The following is a 25806-nucleotide window of genomic DNA, read 5'->3' on the forward strand; positions in this document are numbered from 1 at the left end:
CGAGAGGCATATGTATATGAAAGTAACTATGTTTTCAAAATGAAAGATGATTTTCTTATAATTGAGCATAAATTTGATAAAAGGGCATTAAATGAGTATGATGAGTAATAGAACGAGCGGTGCTCGGTGGTTAGCCCCGGGTACCCGTCGCGACCCCTAGTCGGGTCGTGACATTACTTGTCTTTCATAGGGACCTTCCATTTCTAAAGCATGCTCGTATATATACAGACATATACATTCGTGTTCATATTCATATTCATATTCATATCCATACCATACCTGACCATGAAGGTTCGGTGTTTCGCATACCCGGCCATGACAAGGCTCGGTGATCATACATACCTCCCTACCAAGGCTCAGTGGTATCCATACCCAACTGCAATGGTGTGCGCGCATTAGGTATCATACCCGACTATATAAGCTCGGTGTCACGTGATAGTCATACATACTTAAACACGTATACATAAGGGTCTATAAGCATCATCAATATCATTACCATTATCGTCTTTGTTACGTCTATCCTTGGAGGATCAACTATCATATAAAGGATGTAATGGAATCATGAAAGTATCGAGGATCATGAGCTTTTGTAGCTTTGGAGATAGAATCATTTGGAGGACATTATGGAACTCATAAAAGGATATATATATATATAGCCAAGTAACCATGCCTTATTGAAAGAAGGGTTAGCCTTACATACCTCTTTGTCTTCTCATCTATCTAACGTTCACCGTTGAAGCTTGAATAATCTACATTTAGAAGGATTTATACCAAGGTTAAACCTTAATGACACTCTTAAATTCAAACTAGAATAATTCATAGTCTAATGAAAATTGGGCAGCATTTTCCCTATTTCGTCAATTCCACCATATCACAAAACAACTCCCAACAACCACAATAACATCTATAATACACTCATAATATCCAATTCAAGTAATCACATTACACTAAGCCTCCAATATTTACCCCCATGTTCAACTCATACTAGCAACTTCATACCCATTTTAGCACATTGTCATATAATTCTTCTTCATCACCATTATTACCTTCCATATCATACTAAGAATCATGACTACATATAGATTACTACTCATAAACATCATAAAAGCTACATTTAGACTTCATTTTCTACTTTCTACCTCTACCCAAGTCTATCATCCTCTCCGTAGTCCAACTAACATGAAATGATCATAAAACTTACCTTTGATTGAGTAGGAATAACCCTTCGATGGAAATACTTCACTTGAAGAAAAACCTTAGCTTCAATCCATAAAGTTTTCTTGACTCTAGCAACTCCTAAGAGCTTCCTTATACTTGATCCCTTAGATTGATGATATGAGCCTTGGATCTCCTTTGGATTATTGTCTATGAAATGCATGGAATGTTCTAGAGACTTGGAGAGAAGTGGAGAAGTGTTAAAATGAAAATAATGAAGTGGGATCACATTTATAGACATGAAAATAACTCAGCCGTCGGGTGTTATACGGACACTTATACGGTCCGTATAACATTGTACGGTCCGTATAAGTGGCCGTGGTTCACCATCATGAAAATCATCTTCCTGCTGGGGGTTATACGGACCCCTTATACGGACCGTATAAAGTTATACGGACCGTATAAGTGGTCATATAACTCCACTTCCCTGAAATGGTTTCCGTCGTTTCGTTCGATCTCCAATCCTTATGGAACCTTCTTGAAACTTGGTTAAAACTTCATTACCAATATAAGGAGAGTCACAACTCTTCTTTAAGACATCATTAAGTCAACATTAGCTCGGTACTTTACGTAACTTTTCCAAAACACCACACATACCTTTCCCTCCTTAAGAAACTTTATCCTCTTACTTCCAACATCATTGAAATCTTAGCTAGGATTGTTAAATAAACTTTCTTACTCATAGAGACATCATATTTGTCTCACCCCGCATTATTCTATGTATCTCATGACGACATGAAATTTTTCCGAGGTGTAACATGTAGGAGCACTATTTTTCCTTTCTTTGAAACCGTTGTTCAAAATGGAAAGCTTCTATCGTAGTCTGAATTAGTAACTGCTGAATTTGAAAAACTAAAATGATATCAAGTCTTTTTGTTAGTTCATCATATGGTATTCATGTCTATTTTTGTCCTTCATGTTGATGTACTGACTGTCACAAAGGCTAAATCACTCAGTTTTTAAATGATCACCTGTTCAAAGAAAATCTGGGAAGGTTATACTATAGGATTATGCATGAAGAGTTTGACTTTTCCTGTACATTAACCCAATCTCCTTGAAATAAATAAACCCTTGTGTGTGCATTCCTTTTTACAGTACAAAATGCTTTACTTGACCCCTCTGATCCTGAGTAGAAATCTGGAACTCTTTCTGTTGTTGTATGAAGTGTTTTGAAGTGTCAATATTAGATATGCATATCCATGAATTGTGTCTCATAGGGTCTCTTGTGTCTTTGTATCTCTCTGTGAAGTTAAAGAGGAGGTTTGAAGTGCTTGTGTGTGCTTAATTAACTAACTTTTGGAAGTCTTGTTAAATGCAGAGTTTGAACATGAGTGTGTATACTTTATGGTAGGATTTATTTCTAAATGATGTATTTGGTTATTCTATTCTCAAACTTTGTTCTTTCTTCTTGTTTACTTTCCTTTCAAAACTATTATGATAGGAGATATACAGAGATATACCATATATATACACCCTCTATATACCTTAGTATATACCTTAGTATATATTGGGTTGTATATCCTGTATACCCGTAGTATATTATGCTCTCAATTTAAGAATAAATCACTCTTTGTTGAAATTGGGCCTAACTTCTAAATGTTGCGCTTGTCTACCATGTTGGGGCTATCCTTTTTATGTGCTGTTTGTTTGGTTCTGGGCCTGTGTCTCTTTTCTGCCTTCCTTTATTATTGCAACTGCGCTTGCTATCTCTTTTTTTTTGTCTAACATGTTTGGGCCTAGTCCTTTTTGCTTTGACTAGCCACTTACATATATATATATATATATATATATATATATATATATATATATGTGTGTGTGTGTGTGTGTGTGTGTGTGTGAGAGAGAGAGAGAGAGAGAGAGAGAGAGATGAATCATGCATTCACATGTACATGCTTGTATATGTGATTATATTTCTAGTTTGTGTTAGAAGAATTACTAAGTCTAGGTGCTCTCTAACCGCTATTTTCTTTTTTCCCACCTCTTTGTTGCATGGAATCCGACGTGGGCCACTTTGGCCATTTCTCCACAAAACCCGTTGGGCCTATTGGGCCGGAGGCCCAACTTTCTTTATTTCATCGAGTCCGGAATATAAATGCTTGAAGGCCCAACTATGGGTGAAAATGGTTAACTGGTGGGCTTAGGTAGGCCCACCAGCCTAAACCCTCTCCTATTTCATTTATATATACATGTGTATATTATTTGTATAATAGTTATATATGTAAACAACACTTCTAAATATATTGTAACCCATGTAAATTCCGAGTAGAGATTGGGAAAAAGCTTTCAAATGATTTTATAAAAAATCAAACACGTGCCAAGCTAATAATCGCATGTAATTGGTAAACTTGAGAATTTTTGCAAAGCATTTCAAGTAATATAAAATCTAAAAAATCATTAGTATATGCATGTCACGACCCAAACCCATGGGCCATGACTAGTGCCCGAGCTGGACACTCGTATACATACCTGCTAAATATAATCAACTGAAACTAAGGACAGTATGGAAATTTGTAAAAGCAACCGAAAGATTCATAACGCCATATGTCGTAAACCTGTCTCCTGAGGAGTCACAGCTGATCAAAGCATAACACAATACGCAAGCCGACAAGGCTGCCACTATATACGGGAATATCCACAACAAACCATATCGACACAGCTAGCCATAACCCATATACAACCCACATATGTCTACAGACCTCTAAGAGTATCATAGTAAAATATGACGGGACAGGGCCCCGCCGTACCCCTGGATATGTATAAGTCTACATCAAAGATCTGTACCAAAATAATCTAGGCTCCAGAACAATGGAGCTGTCCAAATAGCTGAGCAGAAGTCCTAGGCTGGAGGATCACCAAACCGACTGTCTGTACCTGCGGGCATGAAACGCAGCCCCCCGAAGAAAGGGGGTCAGTACGAGATATGTACTGAGTATATAAAGCATGAAATACAATAAAGAGGATCATGACTGAAATAGAGATTACAAGAGACAAGTATGACAATCAAGAAATCACTGTACTTGTGCCTTATGAAATGAAAATCATGCATAGCTATATCATATACCATATCCGGCCCATTATGGACTCGGTGAATAAAGTCGTATACATGTATACCATGCCCGGCCCATCAGGGGTCTCGGTGCCATCATCACATCATTATATCATTATTGTTATATCCCGCATTTTCGTGCAATCGAATAATTCAAGACAATCGCGGGAAGACGACAAGCAAGACCACATTTTATTTTGTTTGGCATATGAGTTGCCTATGAAAAGTCTAGAAGTGGAAATATGGAGAAAGACGAAGGTCAAATTTGGAAGTCGGAAAAATGTTTCATAAATTATTAGAACTAGCCAAGAATACAAAGTGGGCTTGAAATATTTTTTTAAGTAAAAGAGAGGCCCAACCGGCCATGCTTATGGGCTAGGCCCAATGTGAATTGTATTGTGTGAATTAAATAGATGACTAAGTCATCTTTATCACATAGTTGTCTAGAAACTTCAAGAAAACCAAAGAAAGAAAAGAAGGAGAAAACCTTGGAGGCCTTTCGGCCAAGAGTAGAAATTCCAAGGAAATTTGATAAAACTTCTCTTAAAAATCATTTCCTACCAAGCAAAGGGTGCTTAACAAGGTAGAGTTGTTGTTGGAGCAAGAAAGATTCAAAATCATACAAGTTGCCAAGAGATAGGCAAGTGAGGAGTTGAAGAAGAAAGGTGAATTTCAATCTTGTTTTATGTGTTATACATGGTTTATATGTGTTGTAGTATGCTAAAATGAATGAAATTCATGAAGGAGAAGAATATAGTATATGGCCGTGTATATATATATATGTGTAGGAGTCATGCTTCAATTATTTTAATTAATGTTTGGTTGTTATTGTTGTGAATGATATGTGGAAAATGGAAGTTGAATGAGTTTGGAGAGATTGTAATGGTGTATGCATGTTGGAGCCGTGTATATGGCATATGTAGTCGTGTATATGTGTTGAATTGTTGAAGAATAATGATCAAGTTATATTTAGTGTTTCAGTTGTTGTGTTGTAGATTGCATATTGCAAGTAAAGACTTGGTAAGTTTGGTAAAGTATTGGTAATTGGAAGATTATGTATATTGAAGAATAATGTTCTTGCATGGATAACATGTAATGATATTGGTATGATGTCGTTGGAATATATACTATAAGGTTGTTATCGTGTTCATTGAAGTCGGAAGGTTTTGAAAAAAGTAATAAATTGAAATCATGCATCTTGGATGAAATATGTGAATTGCTAGTGCGATTGTTGATTATGTTAATAGTTTGGCCGGGTTTGAATTCCCGGATTGTGATTGGTTGAGAATTTGGCTATGTTGAATGTTGAGGATGGTGTATGTACAGAGGAAATGCTGCCGAAATTTCGGTAGCCAAGTGTTTCCTTAAGATTCTAACTCTAAGTATGCTAATAAGAGTTTTGGTAACTATGACCAAATTGCAGATTTTGACGAGATTGCGACGTGAATTTGGAATAGCAAAAAGGAGCGGAAGAGGTATGTAAGGCTTCACCCTTCTTTCTATGGCATGTCTTAGTAGAAATAGGTTGGGTACGAGCCTCGGGGACAACTCTGTTCCCCGGAATCCGCACCTAAAGTTGTCTACCTTTTGTTCAATAGAATTGAACTAGAAAGTGTGTCAATGGTCGGAAAAACCTCCTAGACCCCTATAACTTGCATAAATGGGACCCGATTACCCTAGAACCCTCACAAGTAATGACGCGATATGTAACATATGCAACTAGTACACACTACCTCATCCGGCCCGAGGTGGGCCCGTTACTCTAGGATTTTCCTATAGCCTTGGTTGACTTACTTGAAGTAAATCCAAGGGGGGACTTTTGATCCCGACCTCATTACCGAATGATACATACTATAACTACTCTAACGAGAATGTTTCTATGGGGATAATGCTAATGACAATGTTAGACAAGAGAATGTACCTATGAGAAGTACGACCGGAACGATTCTACGACTAAGATTTTTAAGCTAAGGGTCCAATGTGAATATGAAATTGATAAACTAATTTTTGAATCGTATTTATATTCCCTAGCTATAACTTTACTTTCTAAGACTCCAAAGCCTATGACTGTCATCTATGATGCCCACGATTTCATTCTACGGTTACTGTAATACTACTCTCCGTTGATAGTCTCGCCTTAAAATACTCGTCCCTTCAAGGTGAGACAAGGCGATCACAAGTACTCCATAATGTAATCAGAGGCTACCGACTTTACGTCACTCCGATGGGCGTAACTTTCCTTGGACTCCCGTACATGCTAGTTAGGTGCTACAAGTAGATGTGTATGGGTTTGTATATATATAAGGTAAGTACTTGTATATGGGACATATGTATGTATAAGAGAGAAGTAAATGTACATGTATATGTATATGGGGAAGGGGAAGGGCCACTGTTATATTACCACCTGATTCAACTGGATTCCATCCTGGACGCGGGATGCCCGGACGCGAGATATGGGAGAGCCGTACGCGGCGTCTGTATATATATAATGTATGATATATATATGATGTAATGTGTTGGGACACCGTTGGGGAGGGGGTTGGGAGAGCCGATGTATTCGGCGTCTGTAAATGTGAATAAAAGATACTGTTTACTAAAATGTACTGCTTTCTGTACACGAGAATAAGTAATATATAAATGTTAATTCCTATGCCTACGAAAAGAAACGTTTCAAAGGTGAAAGGACAAGCCTACATGACAGCCGACCTGAAAAGGGGCCTTCCCACGTACAGGTTACCTTCCTGCCTCGTTATATGTCCTATGACTCCATGATATTGTTAATCGTACTCTAGGTTACTGTTTATATTATATTTTATGCCTTACATACTCGGTACACTATTCGTACTGACATCCCTTCTTGTGGACGCTGCGTTTCATGCCGCGCAGGTCAGCAGACAGGTGGACGTGATTCTTAGGAGCTCTACCAGCGGTACTTTACAATGCTCCAGTTGTTCCGGAGCCTCACTACCGCGGTACTATTTTGTGTGTATGTATATTCGGGCACGACAGTATTCGGCCCTTTCTATGTATAAGTGTACTATGTCTAGAGGCTCGTAGACAGATATGTATAGTCAGTCAGGTACAGATATATGTATGGTGTCTCGGCATGATTGTTGTATAAAGTAACAACGAAGTTTACTAGTTTATGTTCAGAATGACGCTGCTAATGTCAAAGAATACAAAAAAGATGGCTCTGTTTACACGGCTTGCTAAGAGGTAAAGGTAATATGATAGATAAGGGAGCTCGGTACAAGTATCGCGTACTCGTCACGGCCCCTAGTCGGGTCGTGACAATTATATCATCATATATATATATATAAATATATATATATATATACCGTACCCGACCCTCTAGTGAGGGACTCGGTGAACATTGCAGTGAAACTGTGCACGAAAACATACCCGGCCCGGGACTCAGTGAAAGATACATTAATAGCATGCACGAGCAGAGTAGTGAGCAACCATATGCAAACTAAATCATATCTGAGACTCAATAGGATAATCAAAATGAACTATCATTTGAAAATCAAAGACAATGGTCATGTCAAGTATCCTTCGAATGTCACTATGGAATATATCAAATAGAACTTCAGGAATCATATACACGTATCAAGACATAATGAAGTAAGTTCTAGGAATCAAGAACATTATCCATCCTAGTGTCTCTCAGAATAAGAGCTTCTTTGGAGTTATACATTCGTCGTCTGTTTGTCTCACATAGATCATGCCGAAAAGAAAGAAGGGATAGCTTTACATACCTTTGGCTCTTAATCCGTGACTTGATATGTATATGCTGCCCAAAGTATCTCAACCTATATTAAGACGTCAAGATTATGGTTAAGCTACGGAAAGGCTTAAAACGTATTTCAACGTTAGTAGCTTATTTCTAGACAATTGGGCAGCACCTCCCCTATATCGCTCACTCTCCTCACATCTAAGCCAACTATACAACAACCAAAATAACATCAACAACGACACGTCTAAGTTATCACATCAAGAACTAGTCAAAACAAGATCCAAGGATACACCGAAACAGCCCGCATAACATTCCAAATCAGTCCAGACATTACAACATTCAATAATAGTCAACATAATGACTACGAAATATTCAAGTTACTTTTAATAATCTATAACCATAACACTTTATCGAAACGACCTTATAATAGTCCAACAATTACAACCACCCAAAATCAATCTTTCGGACTACTAGAGGTACGTTTTAAACTTATCTTTTCTTTCGAATCAAGCAACACAACAATCAGTTTATTTCGTACTCTTTCTTTTTACAAGCACCCACTTTTTAATGTCATATCATTCAAGATCTTTACAAATAATTCTCAGCACTGTCTCAAATACCATCCTGACTTCTATCCGTTTATTGCTGGCTTTCAGATCTTACTAACTTGTTTCAGCAAGGGATCTCACTTGAAGTTTAAGTATCCATATCAAATATATTGCAGTGTCAATTGTTCCCATCTTACACTTGCATTTCTCTCACCCGCTTCCCCTCTTAAGGGTGTACTAATACCATTATCTTTTCTTCATAATTTATAACTTTGATTATCCACGTACGAAACCTTAACAAAATCAGGAAGCGACGAGAACCTTCTTATATATAGTACAAAATCTCATCTGACTCTCTGTACTCGAGTAGTGCAACCTATGTAGCAACTCATCCAAGGCCACATTCCACTTACTCCAATCAGTAATTAATTAGTACTTATAGTCGTTCCAAATTCTCAATTAGGTAGCACTTATATTCCGATGATAAGTGTCCAAAGTTCCCTTGCAATATTATCTTTATCCCAACCTATATCATCTGTTTCCTTTAATAAATTTACAATACATTATTTGTTCCTCAGGCCTATAGTCCTTGTCCTTTAAGGATTTCACTATTTCCGAGGCGAAGTGATATACACGCAGTACTCCTTTGTGCCTTGTGCTCTTTCACCCTTGTTGTGTACCCAACACTGACTTCTAACCTACTCAAAATCACATCAAGTTTGTCTTAATAATGGTCTTACATTATCACCTTGTCGTCGTACTACACCTTTAAGTTCGTAGCTATATATTTCCCTTTTATCTTACACTCGTACTCAATTAATTACGTCTATCTTAGGTACTTTCGGTAGTGTTCCTTTCCATTTCTCCAGTCTATGTCCATCTTTTATTCTATGCACGAGGAATCTCATGCTACCCCTGTAGCCTTCGGAAAACACTACTCCTGCATAACCCCTTTCTCTTTTTCAAAGCGTATTCTGTTCATCCCTATTTGTTCTTACCATCGCAATCATTTTCTAGCACTCATTCTACCTCGTTGCTCATTTTTCTATAGTTTGGTCTTTCACAGTTCCGTCACTTATATTGCTCGTTTTCTAGCACTCGTCCATTACTACACTGTTATCCCGCTCGCGTTCTTCTTATTTCCTTCTTTCAATTAACTCCTTTTCTTGTGCTCGCTTTCATTTTCGTTATCACATAATCTGTATTCTGAACTTTCCCTATAGGACTTTGTAAGTCTTTCTTATTCGTTCTATACCTTGCCTTTCCATTTCACATTTGCCTTATACTTCAGTCGCATAGACCACGTCATATCTTTTAGTCACTTCCTCACTAGGATTTACTCATTTTCATAACAATCCTTATTGTATTCACATAATATCCTGTTCGTAATCAATCCTATGGTGTAACACTTCTTAACCTTATTCACGATTCTTACTATGGTTTAATTACACTCTGTGGAGTAGACGTACTTAACCTTTTACCCTTTCTGATCAATCTTATCCTTAATACCTCACAACCTGTCTTATCAATACATTCATATTCGTCACAGTTCTTCCTCTTCCGTACTCTTGTCTCAATCATACTATTACTCCTTTTAACTATAAACTCGCCATAATTTATCCCTGCTTATCAATCCAGTCGATACCTCAATATAACGCTCTATTAAGATTTTTCCAGCCTTTTCTAAATCATCTCTTAGTATCACAAGCCCTTCCAAATTATCCTAGCATTTCTTTTTACCATATCGATATCGACCTCATAATTACTATTACTTATCAATTCAATAGTTAACTTTATTTCTCGAAGTCAGTTGTACTCACCGCTTAGTCAAATCCTATCATTACTATTGACACGACCTTTCAAGAATATTATGAACTTATATCTCATTCTCTTTTTTATTTCTAGGAAAATTTTGGCAGAGTTTCCTCTGTATTTCTTACTATCTCAAAACCTGCACGCAGGAAATACCAACAATGCCTCACAGGGCCAACATATACATATATATTCTATCATATCATAGCCGCACAGGGCTCTACATAACAATAACAGTATAAAAATGACGAACTTACCTCGTATGTCCAACTCAAACTGTACCTGTTACACTTTCCTGTTTATTTTCCCTTTCAATCTTTAACTGCAGGTTTCAATCATACCTGCAACATTCACACTATATCTGACATATATTCTGCTTACCGTTACTGATTCCTTCAGCTTCTTCTGTGCGTATCTTAAAACTGAACTTATCAAAAACAAATATACATTCAATCCATTTTCTTACTATACTTACAATAACTTACCTTGATGATGGCCAGTGTCACGACCCAGCCCCGTGGGCCATGACTAGTGCTTGAGCTGGACACTCGTATACATACCTGTTAGATATAGTTAGACTGAAACTACAGACAATATGGAAACTTGCAAAAACATTAAAGGTTCACAACGTTGTATGTCTCAAGATAACCTGTCTCCTAAGGAGTCACAACTAATGAAAACATAATACAGTACGCAAGCTGACAAGGCTGCCACTACAAACCAATATGATACGCAAGCCGACAAGGCTGCCACTATAAACCAATATGATATGCAAGCCAACAAGGCTGTCACTACATACGATACGATACGCAAGCCGGTAAGGCTGCCACTACCGACAAGAATATCCTTAGCAAATCATATAGACACAGCTGAACAAAACTTATATACAACCCACACATATGTCTACAGACCTCTAAGAGTATCAATAGTGAAATAGGACGGGACAGGGCCCAGCCGTACCCCTGGATAAACACATATATACATCAAAAGATCTGTACCAAAAGTCTAGGCTCCGGAACAATGGAGCTCTCCAAGACAGCTGAGTAGAAGTCCTAAGCTGAAGGATCACCAAATCGAGTATCTGTACCTGCGGGCATGAAACGTAGCCCCCCGAAGAAAGGGGGTCAGTACGGAATATGTACTGAGTATATAAAGCATGTAATACAATAAGGAAAATCACAACTGCATAAACGATTACAGGAGGCAAGTATGATAATCAAAGATACCAATGCACCTGTGCCTTACGATAAGAAAATCACGCATGTCTATATCATATATCATATCCGGCCCATTATGGGACTCGGTGAATAAGTCATCATATACCATCCTCGGCGCCATAATCACATCATCATCATCATCATCATCATCATATATATATATATATATATATATACCGTACCCGGCCCTCTAGTGAGGGACTCGGTGAACAATGCAGTGAAACTGTGCACGAAAACATACCCGGCCCGGGACTCGATGAAAGATAGATTACGGCATACACGAGCAGAGTAATGAGCAACCATATGCAAACAAAGTTATATCTGAGACTCAATAGAATATTCAAAACGAAATATCATTTGGAAATCAAGACAATAGTCATATCAAGTATCCGTCGAATGTCACTATGGAATATATCAAATAGAACTTCTGGAATCATAGATACGTACCAAGACATAATGAAATAAGTTCTGGGAATCAAGGACATTAGCCATCCTATGCCTTTAAGAATAGGAGTTTCTTTAAAATCACATGCTCGTCGTCTATTTGTTTATAAAAATCATGCCAAAAGAAAGAATGGTTAGCTTCACATACCTTTAATGCTTATCCACGATACAATACGAATATGCTGTTCGAAGTACTTCAACCTATATTAAAACGTTGAGAACTATGGTTAAGCTACGGAAAGGTTTAAAACGTACTTCAACGTTTGTAGCTTATTTCTAGACAATTGGGCGACATTTCCCCTACATTGGTCATTTCCCTCATTTTCAAACCAACTATAACAACCAAATAAACATCAACAACCACACGTTCAAATACTATATCAAGACTAGCCAAACAAGATTCAGGAATACTCCGAACAGCCCGCATAGCATTCCAATCAGCCCACACATCACAACATTCAATAATCGATAACATAACGTCTACGACATATTCAAGTTACTCTTAATAATCTATAGCCACCATACTTCATCGAAATGACTTTATAATAGTCCAACAATTACAATAACCCAACACATAATCTTAATTACACTTAGTCCTCCAATTCAACAAGAACAACAACAGGTCCTAAACAACCCTTAAAACAAATACAACTTCAACTTAAAATATCAAATTCCTTCACTTTGATTATATAACCCATGACAACAATACTGACAACAATAATCACAATTAATCCACCGTTACTAGTTTAAATAGCCCCCAACCGAATCTTAGCATCAACACACATAATTCCTTACACCCAATTCCACATTCACCAAATTATACAAAGACCAAATTATCACTAAAACATGTAAGAGGGAATTAAACCTTACCTTAGCAAGATTAAGTTGATCAAGAACTGCCATGGCCGTGAGTTGACATGGCTGTTGTAATCTCAATTTTTTCCCTCTAATTGGACTTGAAAATCATCAATTTAATTGTGTAGGAGGGGGGGGGGGGGGGGGGCTGGCCGTGAGCTCACGGGGCTACTGCCATAGCCATGGCCGTGGCTCTCTCTCTCTCTCTTTAATTCAATTTGTGGTGAAGTTGAAAATGAATTATATGACTATGAATTAGTCATCAATTGAGGCTTCATATGCTGCCCCTACATGTTACACGTGCCCCACTATAGCATGGGCCAATCAGAATTGGCCATGTTGTAGTGGGGTCCATTTGGCACTACTTAGGCTTAATTAATCTTAATTAATTACTAATCCCCACTTAATAATCTGATCATGGTTAATTAATCCCTAATCTCCACTAATATTACTACACCAATTGAAATTTATAAGCAAATTGTGCACTTATTAAAATCGGGGATTAAAAGTCCTTATCTCATATCCCAAAAATAATCTCGTCCTTAAACTTATGTCGATTAGCTTACAAATAATTCAACGTATAAAAATACGGGGTATAACATCCTTCCCCCCTTTTGGACATTCGTCCTCGAATGTTAAATTGGTCCTATAAAGTCTTATAAGAATTTCGGGGAAGTCTCCCTTATTGATATAACATGTAGTCTCATCTACCACTCAATATAATCAAGTGAGGAATTTAAATTACCTGCAGGCATAGGGAACAAGTAAGGATACTTATTCTTCATCTCCTCTTCGGCTTCCCAGGTCATCTCTTCTCTATTATTATTTCGCCATAATACTTTGACGGAAGCCACATCCTTAGTACGCAATCTTCTAACTTGCCGATCAAGTTTAGCTAGGGTTCTCCTCGTAGGACAGCTCTTCCGTCACCTGGACATTATCCACGGGGAATACTCTAGAAGGGTCACCAATACCTTTGCGAAGCATCGACACATGAAAGACTGGATGTACTGCTTCCAAATCAGATGGTAGGTCCAACTCATAGGCAACCTTACCTACCCTACGAATAATCTAATAAGGCCCAATGTACCTCGGGTTACCGAATCTCATTACACCCTTCATGGGTTACACCTTCAAGAACACCCAATCACCAACCTGAAACTCTACGTGTCGATGTCGATTATCTGCGTATGACTTCTGTCGACTCTGGGCTGCCAATAACCTCTCCTGAATAAGCTTCAATTTATCAATAGCTTGCTGAATCATGTCTAGGCCTATTAATTTAGTCTCTCTAATATCAAACTAACCAATAGGTGACCTGCACTTCCTCCCATATAAGGCCTCATACGGTGCTATCTGGATGCTAGAATGGTACCTATTATTATAAGAAAACTCGATAAGTGGCAAATGATCGTCCCAGCTACCTCTGAAATCAATAATACAGGCCCGTAACATATCTTGTAGCATCTGAATAGTACGCTCGGCCTGTCCGTCCGTCTGAGGGTGGAATGCTGTGCTAAGACTCACCTATGTCCCTAATCCCTCCTGGAATGATTTCCAGAAGTTAGCTGTAAACTGAGCTCCTCTGTCGGAGATAATATATGTGGGAACCCCATGAAGTCTCACTATCTCCTTAAGGTATAACCTCACATAGTCCTCAGCTGAATAAGTAGTCCTGACTGGAAAAAAATGGGCTGATTTTGTCAGCCTATCCACAATAACCCATATAGAGTCATACTTCCGTGGAGTGCGAGGTAAACCTGTAATGAAGTCCATATTAATTAATTCCCATTTCCAGGTTGGGATCTCTATCTGCTGTAATAACCCACCAGGCTTCTGATGCTCGACCTTAACCTGTTGACAATTCTGGCACTGAGCAATAAACTCCGCTATGTCCTTCTTCATGCCATCCCACCAATATAAACATCTGAGGTCATGATACATCTTCATCGACCCTGGATGAACAGAATAGCGGGCATAGTGTGCCTCTCCCATAACCTATTGCCGCAACCCTGCAACGTCAGGTACACATAGTCTGCCTTCATATCGTAACATGCCATCAGGTGTAACTTTGAACGGGGTCTCCTCCTTTTGAAGAGCTGTATCTCTATACCGTGCCAGAATAGGGTCCTTATACTTGTGCCTCTTTACCTCTTCCATGATAGAGGATATAGCAATTTCTCGAATAGAAACTCCACCATCTCCAGAATCAGCCAAACGGACTCCAAGGCTAGCTAGTCGATAAATCTCACGAACTATCTCCTTCTTTTCTGGTTGCACATCTGTCAAGCTACCCATAGATTTATGGCTAAGAGCATCTGCTACCACATTTGCTTTCCGTGGATGATATAGAATATCAACATCATAATCTTTTAATAACTCTAACCACCGTCTCTGTCGTACATTAAGCTCTTTCTACTTAAAGATATATTGGAGACTCTTGTGATCCGTATAAACATCAACATAAACACCATATAAGTAATGCCTCCATATCTTCAAAGCATGAATTAACGCTGCTAACTCTAGATCGTGAGTAGGATAATTCCTTTCGTGTTTTCTGAGTTATCGGGAAGCGTAGGCTATAACCCTGCCATGCTGCATCAATACACAACCTAGTCCAACTCCTGAAGCATCACAATAAATAACGTAGCCATCTGGTCCCTCAGGAAGAGTTAGAACTGGAGCCGTAGTCAACTCATCCTTCAGCAACTGAAATCTTTGCTCACAAGCATTAGTCCACTGGAACTTAGCTGCCTTCTGAGTTAGCCTTGTTAAAGGCACCGAAATCGAGGCAAACTTCTCTACGAATCTCCTGTAATATCCTGCTAGCCCCAGAAAACTACGTACCTCAGTAGGTGTCGTAGGTCTAGGCCAAGTCTTTACCGCCTCAATCTTCTGTGTATCTACCCAAATGCCATCAGCTCCAATAATATGCCCCAAGAATGCTACTGAAGTCAACCAGAATTCACATTTAGAGAACTTAGCATACAACTTCTGGTGTTGGAGCACCCTAAGTACCGTCCTCAAATGATCTGCATGCTCATCTTCTGAACGTGAATAGACCAGAATATCATCGATAAATACGATCACGAACATATCCAGGAATGGTTTGAGCACTCGGTTCATTAAATCCATAAATACCGCTGGAGCATTGGTCAGCCCAAAAGACAACACTCTAAACTCATAATGCCCGCATCGAGTCCTGAATGCAGTCTTCAGAATAACTGCCTCCTTCACCCGCACCTGATGATAGCCTGACCGCAAGTCTATCTTCGAAAAACATTTAGCACCCTGTAACTGGTCAAATAAATCATCAATCCTGGGGAGGGGATATCTATTCTTTATTGTTACTTTATTCAGCTGCCTATAATCAATACACATCCGCAGCGACCCATTCTTCTTTCTCTCAAACAGTACCGGTGCTCCCCAAGGTGATGTGCTGGGCCTGATGAAGCCCTTTTCTAATAAGTCCCTCAGTTGCTCTTTTAACTCCTTCAGTTCTGCAGGTGCCATTCTATAAGGAGGAATAGATATGGGTTGAGTATCTGGTAATACATCTATAGTAAACTCTATCTCCCGCTCAGGAGGAAGACCTGGAAGTTCGTCTGGAAATACATTTGGAAATTCATTAACTATCGGGACTGACTGGAGACTCGGTACCTCTGCTTTCAAGTCATGCACACGAACCATATGATAAATATAACCCTTTCTAACCATCTTCCTTGCCTCGAGGTATGAAATAAACTTACCCCTCGGCGATGCTGTATTCCCCATCCACTCTATAACAGGCTCCCCTGGGAACTGAAATCGGACTATCTTTTCTCTACAATCAAAGTTAGCATAACAAGAAGCTAACCAATCCATACCCATAATAACATCAAACTCCGTCATATCTAACTCTATCAGATCTGCCACGGTATGACGACTATATATAATCACCGAACAGTCTCTATATACTTGCTTTGCTATAACAGAATCTTCTACCGGTGTAGCTACCTCAAATGGTTCTATCAACTCAGGTTCTATTCCGATTCTACTAGCAACAAAGGGAGATATATATGATAAGGTGGAGCCTGGATCTATCAATGCATATACGTCCCGAGAGAAAATCGATAATATACCTGTAACCACATTCGGTGACGCCTCCTGATCCTGTCTACTAGCCTAAGCATATATGCGGTTTGAAGGACCGCTAGAACTGGAAGCTCCGCCACGACCTCTGCCACGGCCTGCTGGTGTCTGAATACCCTGCCCCATAGGGGGCATAGCTACAGAAGAAGATGAACCAGCAACTGACCCAGTAGGCCGAGCCACACCACCTGGACCGCCTCCATATGGACAATCTCTCATAATATGGCCTTGACGGCCGCAAGAAAAACAAGCACCTGTAGCAAGACGACATTCCCCAGAATGGAGCCTACCACACCGAGAACACCGAGGCAAAGGTGGCCTCCACTGACTCGGACCCCTGTTCATCCGTGAACCTGAAGCCTTGGAGCTCTGACCAGCTCCGGAATACCCTGTGCTGTCAAATCTTCTACCTGTAAAATGTGGGGGTGCACTCCGTGCTGGCTGGGAAGAATATCTAATATACTGCTGAGGCTGCCTGCCTCGAAATTCACCAGGATAACCAGTTGATCTAGCCCTCTTATGCTGGCCTCTGTCATAATCTCTATCTGGCTGACGCCCTCGGTGTCGATCCTCTACCCCTTGTGCATATGCCTGTACCCGAGCAATATCCATACCTGGCTGAAGAGCTACTGTCATACAGCCATCAATCAAATAACGATCCAACCCCATCACATAACGATGCACTCTTTCAGCCATATCAGCTACAATAGTAGGTGCATACCTAGCCAACGAATCAAACTCAGGACTGTACTCTCGAACACTCCTGCCATTCTGCCTCAAATGTAAGAATCTATCAACTCTGGCTCGCCTCATCTCTGGAGGCAGGAAGCGGCCAAGGAAAGCCTCCACAAACTCATCCCACACTGCTGGAGGAGCACCCTCGCCCCTAGATAACTCCCACGACTCATACCAATTAACTACTACATCACGCAACCGATACCAAGCCAACTCAACAGAATCAGTCTTAGAAGCCTTAATTATCCTTAATGTACGCTGCATCTGCCGAATAAATTATCCTTAATGTACGCTGCACGAGCCCTCAAACTATCATATCTAAACATATGGTCAACTCCTAGTCCATGCCTGCGAGCCTGCCTTGCCACTAATCTGGTCAGCAACTGAACTGCATCCCTCATGGCCCTATCCTCCGCCCCTGGCTGAAGAGCTGGAGGCTCAGGTACTGGGGCCTCGGGAGCGGGCAGTGGAGCTGCCCCCTCATCTGGAGCTGCTGCTGCTCTAAGCTCCTCTGGAGGTGGCGGTGTAGCAGAACTCGCCGACTGAAGTACAATCTCAGGCAGAGATTGGGCATGTGCCCTAGTAACTCTCCGACTCTGGCTAGTATCTCCTGCTACTGATTTACCCTTCTGGGCAGCTGTCGCTTTCTTTGGAGGCATAGCTATAAACATAATAATCTGTTAGGGAGGGATTATCCTGATAATATAGCTCTATCGCATGATCTAGAGTAGGAAGGGAAGACAATATCCTAAATGTCCTGTAGCTTCCTGTTTATAGATATGGTGCACAACACACCGATAAACAAGACTCTACTAGACACGGTTTGTAGACACTCCGAGGATGAACTGCTCTGATACCACTTTTGTCACGACACAGCCCCGTGGGCCATGACTAGTGCCCGAGCTGGAAACTCGTATACGTACCTGTTAGATATAGTCAGACTGAAACTACAGATAATATGGAAACTTGCAAAATATCTAAAGGTTCACAACGTCGTATGTCTCAAGATAACCTGTCTCCTGAGGAGTCACAACTAATCAAAACGTAATATAGTACGCAAGCCGACAAGGCTGCCACTACAAACCATTATGATACGCAAGCCGACAAGGCTGCCACTATAAACCAATATGATACGCAAGCCGACAAGGCTGCCACTACATACGATACGATACGCAAGCCGGCAAGGCTGCCACTACCGACAGGAATATCCTTAGCAAATCATATAGACACAGCTGAACAGAACTTACATACAACCCACACATATGTCTATAGACCTCTAAGAGTATCAATAGTGAAATAGGACGGGACAGGGCCCCGTCGTACCCTTGGATAAACACATATATACATCAAAAGATCTGTACCAAAAGTCAAGGCTCCGGAACAATGGAGCTCTCCAAGACAGCTGAGTAGAAGTCCTAAGTTGGAGGATCACCAAATCGAGTATCTGTACTTGCGGGGATGAAACGCAGCCCCCCGAAGAAAGGGGATCAGTACGGAATATGTACTGAGTATATAAAGCATGTAATACAATAAGGAAAATCACAACTGCATAAACGATTACAGGAGGCAAGTATGATAATCAAAGATACCAATGCACCTGTGCCTTACGATATGAAAATCATGCATGTCTATATCATATATCATATCCGGCCCATTATGGGACTCGGTGAATAAGTATATACCATCCTCGGCGCCATAATCACATCATCATCATCATATCATATATATATATATATATATATATATATATATATATATATACCGTACCCGGGCCTCTAGTGAGGGACTCGGTGAACAATGCAGTGAAACTGTGCACGAAAACATACCCGGCCCGGGACTCGGTGAAATATATATTACGGCATGCACGAGCAGAGTAATGAGCAACCATATGCAAACTAAGTTATATCTGAGACTCAATAGAATATTCAAAACGAACTATCATTTGGAAATCAAGACAATAGTCATATAAAGTATCCTTCGAATGTCACTATGGAATATATCAAATAGAACCTCAAGAATCATAGATACGTATCAAGACATAATGAAGTAAGTTCTGGGAATCAAGGACATTAGCCATCCTAGTTAGTGTCTCTAATGTCACGACCCAACCCCGTAGGCTGCGACTGGTATCCTAACTGGATACCCATACCTACCTACCTGACAGAATCGGCATACCAGACAGATAATTCACACTAGCCGTATACAGATTTTAGCCAATACAAATGCAGCGCACGCTATAACATACACATACCCGAACATACTGAAATTTACCTATAAGCCGATAAGGCTAACATAACAGACAGAGTCGTAAAATCGTACGTACCTACCCGAACAGTAGCAACCCGTAACCCACATACATATCTACAGGCCTCTAACAGACATACAGAATCATATGACGGGACAGGGCCCCGCCGTACCCAGAGTTACCATACGTACAGAATATACAAATGTCAAAAGATATATACCAAGAGTACACGCTCCGGATCAAAGGAGCTCTCCAAAAACAACAGAATCAGAACCCTAGACTGGCGGCGTGTCACCGGGTGCGTCTGTACCTGCGGGCATGTAATGCAGCCCCCGAAGAACCGGGGGTCAGTACGAAAAATGTACCGAGTATGTAAAGCAGAAACATAACAAACATAATCATAGTCTGAACCAGAAGCACAGAAATATAGTGGACAGAACCATAATTCAAATGGACGGACAGTATCATAATCCAGACGGACGGACAGAATCATGGTCCAGATAGACAGACAGAATCATAATCCGAACGGACAGACAGAATAATAATCCATACGGACAGACAGAATCAGAATCCATACGGACAGAAAAAATCAGAATCCAATCAGATAGACAGAATCATAATAGGGCACAGGAACGTGGTCGCCACTCCTGCCTCTAGCGCCACAACATATCATATTTCAGAAGATTTCACATCTTCGAATATCTCCGTCACATAACACATCATATCATAACCACGGTAACCCCGAGGACAGATCACACGCCGGGAAACCGGACACATCATACTTCGTAACATATACACGGTAACCGGGGACGGACATATACCACAATACCCCGGAACCGGACACATCATACTTCGGAATTCATACATGGGACCCGGCCCCCGACAAGGGACTCGGCGGCCCATCCACACGATATAAACCGGCCCGGGATCCGGTGAAAGGAAGCTTTGAGACATCCACGAATAGATTAATGAGAAACCACATACATACGGATTGTTATACCGACTCAATCAAACTGAAGTAGGCCAAATGGCGAGTCAAATCAGAGTATTCGGATAGCGTTCATAATACGCGTCTATATCCTACTTGGGAAGGCATGACAGATTATAACCAGAATCAGATTTTCAGATGTCAAAACCATTTTGCAAGATTTATATAAAAACAGTCATATCATGGTCAAAATGATAGTTCCGATATTTCCTGTGAAAAACGGACAGAAATAAGGCAATTTAGGCCATACAAGAGGTATCGGGGCTCCGTGGGCCCACCTCGGACCAACTCGAGGTGACATACGTACATTACTGATAAAAGACCTTATGAGGTCATCCATAATCATTTGGAAGTATTCCGACTCCGTTTGGGAAAGTTTCATACAAAAGTTCACCTTAGGGACAAGTTGTAAGAAAAGTGATTCAATCTTACTGAAGGAATTGGAACGGATTTCCATCTCGAATTCCGAGGAACGGAGTCGTATTTAAGGCTCGCGGCCGAGCCTATCATGTTCCGAACATGCCTAAGAATAAAGGGGAAGGCTTTACATACCTCAATTGCGCCTTATGCTCGCTTAGCTTCACTTCCAATTTCGTCCAAAATATACAAATGGTCAAGTTTACCAATTGTCAATTCAAGCCTTTAGACGCCAAACTTAAGCACATATTTGCCTACCGAAATTTCGGCAGCATTTCCCCTATACATATAACATCCCCGAGATTTAGCTCGGCTTAATATGTTAACACAGCAACCCAACAACAACATCAATAACAACAACAAGTATTACAAAATATGCAATATGGCATTATTAGCCATCTTTCCGACATAACACAATATCTTTCATTCCGACCTTACACTTCCAAACCAATCTTACCATTTTCATATTCATCACTTATCAAGGTCACTACAACATAATTCAGAGGCATATCATACCGTTTTCACCAAATATACATAAGGTATACACAATATACGAGTTTCCTACCAAAGGCATAATTCACCCACAACTTCCAATCTTTTAGCAAACATGTTCATGACTTATTTCTATCTTCCAACCTCATCAATGACGATCATAATTTACCTCTTACTACTTTCACTTCCATATTTACATAAGTTACAATAAACTTGCATGTTTTCCTACAACAACTTAACAACCATTTTTCCATAACAACAAAAACGATTATTCTTTCATTCACTTGACAATTAACACAATTAACATACCAACAAAATTTAATTCACCTTCCAACATCAATATACACCACACGGCCACACCCTACTTTTTCCAAATTCCACTAATTCATTCAACTTTCACTCCCAATACAATTTCTACCATAACAATAACTAGATTACCACATGAATTCAAGTCATCATAGACTTGCAACACATACATATACACGGCCAACATGCATATACTTCTAACACACAAAATTTTCATGCTTTTCATTCATTTCCACACACTACATCATACATACATCTTCCATAACACAACAAAAGCATAAAATCCTTACCTTCTCCAAGACTTTCCACTTGGGGTTAAGGTTGTTTTCTAGCCAAGATAATTATATCACCTTGAAGAGAATCTTGTGCTTAGTAATAATCCCACAAGAAATGAATTTTTGAACCAAGGATTTGGCTCCAAGAATTTTTTCTTTCTCCTTTCTTTCTTTCTTTCTTCACCCGAATTGCTCTTTTTTTTTCCCTCTTGTTTGTTTTTGTTCTTTCTCCTTGTTTCTTGAAGCTTCTTATAAGCTTATCCAATATGTATATTAATCCACTTAATAATTTTTGTGGATTTGGGCCCCTTGTGGCCGGTTGGGCCTCATTTTCTCTTTTTTTTTTTTGAGCCCACTTGGCTAATTATTGTAATTCATGGAACAAATTTCCAAAATTCCAATTTTGCCCTTGGCCTCCTTTCGTAATTCCACACCAACGTATTCATAACCGACACATTCATACCTAATAAAGTCCAGATATGGCCCTATTCATTACAAGTCAAGTTATCTCAAATTTTTTTGAATATGCAAAAATGTCAGATGTAACATCTAAGAATAGGAGTTTCTTTAAAATCACATACTCATCGTCTATTTGTTTATAAAAATCATGCCGAAAGAAAGAAGGGTTAGCTTCACATACCTTTAATGCATAACCGCGATACAATACGAATATGCTGTTCGAAGTACTTCAACCTATATTAAAACGTTAAGAACTATGGTTAAGCTACGGAAAGGTTTAAAACGTACTTCAACGTTAGTAGCTTATTTCTAGACAATTGGGCGGCATTTCCCCTACATTGCTCATTTCCCTCATTTTCAAACCAACTATAACAACCAAATAAACATCAACAACCACACGTTCAAATACTATATCAAGACTAGCCAAACAAGATTCAGGAATACTCCGAACAGCCCGCATAGCATTCCAATCAGCCCACACATCACAATATTCAATAATCGATAACATAACGGCTACGACATATTCAAGTTACTCTTAATAATCTATAGCCACCATACTTCATCGAAATGACTTTATAATAGTCCAACAATTACAATAACCCAACACATAATCTTAATTACACTTAGTCCTCCAATTCAACAAGAACAACCACACGTCCTAAACAGCCCTTAAAACAAATACAACTTCAACTTAAAATATCAAATTCCTTCACTTTCATTATATAACCCATGACAACAATAACGACAACAATAATCACAATTAATCCACCGTTACTAGTTTAAACAGCCCCAACCGAATCTTAGCATCAACTCACATAATTCCTTACATCCAATTCCACATTCACCAAATTATACAAAGACCAAATTATCACTAAAACATGTAAGAGGGAATTAAACCTTACCTTAGCAAGCTTAAGTTGATCAAGAACTGCCATGGCCGTGAGTTGCCATGGCTGTTGTAATCTCTATTTTTCCCTCTAATTGATCTTGAAAATCATCAATTTAATTGTGTAGAAGGGGGGGGGGGGGGGGCTGACCGTGAGCTCAAGGGGTTGCTGCCATAGCCATGGTCGTGGCTCTCTCTCTCTTTAATTCAATTTGTGGTGAAGTTGAAAATGAATTATATGACTATGAATTAGTCATCAATTGAGGCTTTATATGCTGCCCCTACATGTTACACGTGCCCCACTATAGCATGGGCCAATCAGAATTGGCCATGTTGTAGTGGGGTCCATTTGGCACTACTTAGGCTTAATTAATCTTAATTAATTACTAATCCCCACTTAATAATCTGATCATGGTTAATTAATCCCTAATCTCCACTAATATTACTACACCAATTGAAATTTATTACCAAATTGTGCACTTATTAAAATCGGGGATTAAAAGTCCTTATTTCATATCCCAAAAATAATCTCGTCCTTAAACTTATGTCGATTAGCTTACGAATAATTCAACGTATAAAAATACGGGGTATAACAGCCAGTTTGCCATTCTGTATATACAATTTCTGATAACGTAACCTCAATGAAATATCTTAACTCTGTAACTCACAGTAGCATTATTTACCTTCTCTTGTTGACACCACTCTCCTGCTGAAATCAAAGGACAATATATAAGGGATATCATTTCCTATCTCTTGGTTCTATCACACGATCTAGAGTAAGAAGGAAACTTAACATCCTAAATGCCCGGTAGCTTCCTGTTTATAGATGTGGTGCATAACACACCGATAAACAAGACACTATTAGACACGGTCTGTAGACACTCCGAGGATGAATTGCTATGATACCACTTTTGTCACGACCCAAACCCATGGGCCCTGACTAGTGCCCGAGCTGGACACTCGTATACATACCTGCTAAATATAATCAACTGAAACCAAGGACAGTATGGAAACCTGTAAAAGCAACCGAAAGATTCATAATGCCATATGTCGTAAACCTGTCTCCTAAGGAGTCACAGCTGATCAAAGCATAACACAATACGCAAGCCGACAAGGCTGCCACTACATACGGGAATATCCACAACAAACCATATCGACAGAGCTGGCCATAACCCATGTACAACCCACATATGTATACAGACCTCTATGAGTATCATAGTAAAATATGACGGGATAGGGCCCCGTCGTACCCCTGGATATGTATAAGTCTACATCAAAGAGCTGTACCAAAATAATCTAGGCTCCGGAACAATGGAGCTGTCCAAATAGCTGAGCAGAAGTCCTAGGCTGGAGGATCACCAAACCGACTGTCTGTACCTGCGGGCATGAAACGCAGCCCCCCGAAGAAAGGGGGTCAGTACGAGATATGTACTGAGTATATAAAGCATGAAATACAATAAAGAGGATCATGACTGAAATAGAGATTACAAGAGACAAGTATGACAATCAAGAAATCACTGTACTTGTGCCTTATGAAATAAAAATCATGCATAGCTATATCATATACCATATCCAGCCTATTTTGGACTCGGTGAATAAAGTTGTATACATGTATACCATGCTCGGCCCATCAGGGGTCTCGGTGCCATCATCACATCATCATATATATATATATATATCGTACCTGACCCTCTAGTGAGGGACTTGGTGAACAATGCAGTGAAACTGTGCACAAAAACATACCCGGCCCGGGACTCGGTGAAAGATACATTAATAGCATGCACAAGCAGAGTAGTGAGAAACCATATGCAAACTAAGTCATATCTGAGACTCAATAGGATAATCAAAATGAACTATCATTTGAAAATCAAAGACAATGGTCATGTCAAGTATCCTTCGAATGTCACTATGGAATATATCAAATAGGACTTCAAGAATCATAGACACGTATCAAGACATAATGAAGTAAGTTCTGGGAATTAAGAACATTAGCCATCCT

This window comes from Lycium barbarum, chromosome 10 (genome assembly GCF_019175385.1).
Source record: "Lycium barbarum isolate Lr01 chromosome 10, ASM1917538v2, whole genome shotgun sequence".
In the NCBI taxonomy this organism is placed as follows: domain Eukaryota; kingdom Viridiplantae; phylum Streptophyta; class Magnoliopsida; order Solanales; family Solanaceae; genus Lycium; species Lycium barbarum.